Source organism: Silene latifolia, chromosome 11 (genome assembly GCF_048544455.1).
Source record: "Silene latifolia isolate original U9 population chromosome 11, ASM4854445v1, whole genome shotgun sequence".
NCBI classification, from domain to species: Eukaryota; Viridiplantae; Streptophyta; class Magnoliopsida; order Caryophyllales; family Caryophyllaceae; genus Silene; species Silene latifolia.
The window spans coordinates 200,605,447-200,607,961 of NC_133536.1; the positions used below are offsets into that span (position 1 = coordinate 200,605,447).

Consider the following 2,515-nt stretch of genomic DNA (forward strand, 5'->3'; position numbering starts at 1 on the left):
TCTAGCGTTTGAAATCGACCCTCGAGAGAGGGAGTGGGATGACCCGGGTATTGATGGGGCTTAATGACCTTGGCGAATATCGGACTACCTCGGGAAAATGCATGTTTTTGGGGTAGTGGGGTATTGAGTTAGGGATTCCGACCTTCGAACCCGAGAGGGGGGTTGGTGGGTAGTGCTAGTGTCCTATTTCGAACCCGAGAGGGGGGTCTTAGGCGAATTAGAGCCGTCACCTCCTCACCTATCTACCTTAGTGATTAGCCTAGAAATTTAACCATGTGGAATTGCGAATAGTTTGGGAAGAACCGAGTCCTAGGCCTTTTTAATCATTTGAATTACAACTTATCTTTCGTTGTTGCCCTTTTACCTTGCTTTTGTTTAGATTGCATCTCATTTCATTTTAGGTAGCATTAGTATATCAACCATCATCTTTTATTTTCGACTTAGCTAAACGATCGGATTAGAACAATTAGTAATCTTTTCAACTCCTTGTGGGATCGACCCTTAATAGTGTACAACGATAAAATCGTGCACTTGCGAGGTATAGCTTGACACCATCAAGTTTTTGGCGCCGTTGCCGGGGAGTTCGGCTAGATATTAATTGTTTTCATTCTTGTTTAGACTAAGTCCTTTGTCACTAATCCCTCTCTTGAGTGTGTAGGACTTTTTGCATGAGAAGGAGAACTCGAAGAGGTCATCCAATACGTCCGATTGACCACGAGATCGAAGCAACCGCAAGAAGACTAAATTCACTTCGTAGAAGAGGGCTTATAGAAACACCGATTCCTCAAGAAAATCCAGTAATTGAGAACCTTCAAGAAGGACCACGGGTCTTTGAAACTTTCGAAAATCCTTTTGCAACACCGGAAACGGAAGTAACAATGGCCGCGGTCCCTATGAGAGATAACTTGGCTCCGAAAAAAGTGGTGAATCCGAGTATTGTGAAGCCACCTATTCAAGCCAACAATTTTGATGTGAAAGCCACCTTGCTACAACTTGTCCAAGGGAATCAATTCGGAGGGGGAGCCACCGAAAACCCCAACGAGCATCTCAACGAGTTCTTGGATAGTTGTGACATGTTCAAGGCCAATGGAGTGACGGAGGATGCCGTACGCCTTAGGCTTTTCCCTTACTCTTTGAGGGGAAGTGCCAAGGAGTGGCTTAAAAGTTGTGAACCCGACTCTCTTCGGACTTGGGATGATGTCTCTAAGGCTTTTCTCAACAAGTATTTCCCACCCCAACGAACCGCAAGAATCAAGAGTGAGCTCCAAGGGTTCACCCAACAAGAAGATGAGACCCTTTATGAAGCATGGGAGAGGTACAAGGGCCTCCAAAGGCTTTGTCCTCACCACGGTATTGGAGATGATGAGCTCATCAACAATTTCTATGAAGGGTTAAACAATGAGATGAAGATGAACCTTGATTCCGGCTCGGGGAAGGGAGCTTTGGATAAGATAGATCACAAGACGGCGAAAGAACTTATTGAAGAAATGGCTTCTCGTACCTTTCATTGGAACAATGATAGGCACAAGAGGAAAGGGAAGTCAACGGTCGAGTCGGCCAACAATGTGGAAGTGAAAGAGATGATAGAAGAGCTTAAGCAACAAGTAGCCTTGATGAGCTCAAGCAAGACATCTAGCAATTCTTCTATGAGGAACCAAGTCTATAGTTGTGAGCTTTATGGAGACCAAGGACACCCACCCAATGAGTGTCCCTTGGTGGTTGGAGATGGAAGTTGTATGGAGCAAGTGAACGGGATATGGGAGTCTAGTCCGGCCAAGCAAGCATTTAACAACAACCAATATCACCCGGGATTGAGAGCTCACCCAAACTTCTCCTATGGCTCTCAAAATGTCCAAAACCCAACCTTCCAACAAAAATCACAACAACCAAACTTCCAAACTCAAAAACAAAACACAACATTTAATCAAGGTCCACCGGGTTTCCAAGGAAGAACCTTCCAACCAAGACAACAACAATTTCAATCACTTAACCCACCAACCACCCAACCATTCCAACAAACCACCCAACCTTTCCAACAAAATTTCCAACCATTCCAACAAACCACCCAACCAAAGTCAAACTTGGAACTCATGATGGAACAAATGATGAATCATCAAACACAATTCATCAACCATACCACCCAAAAACAAGAAGAAGCAACTACATCCATCAACCAACTTAGGACCCAAATGCAAGCTTCTCAACGAATGACGGACAACCAAATCTCCCAATTGGCTACTCAAATGAGCCAACTACAAGCCTCCCAAGGGAAATTCCCGGGTAAAACCGAGGAAAATCCGAAAACCATGAATGCTATCCACTTGAGGAGTGGTAGAGATTTGGAAGACCGGGAATTTGTCAAGAAAAGGAAGAGTAGTAGACCGGGTAATGTCATTGAACCTCAAGTTGTGGTTGAACCTCCTAAGGTGATTGAAGAAAAGGAGGGAAAAGATGAGCTTGTGGAAATTGTGGTGGAAACTCCAAGAGTGATTGATGAACCAACAAAGGTGGTTGA

At 44.4% G+C, this 2,515-nt stretch overlaps 1 non-coding gene across 1 annotated transcript; it reads right to left on the reverse strand.

Annotated features, from left to right (window-relative positions):
• Positions 1 to 1,247: 1,247 nt before the first annotated feature.
• Positions 1,248 to 1,354, reverse strand: LOC141615522 (small nucleolar RNA R71). Its single transcript, XR_012529940.1, has one exon. It is a non-coding gene; the product is annotated as a small nucleolar RNA R71 (small nucleolar RNA).
• Between the last annotated feature and the right edge of the window lie 1,161 nt (positions 1,355 to 2,515).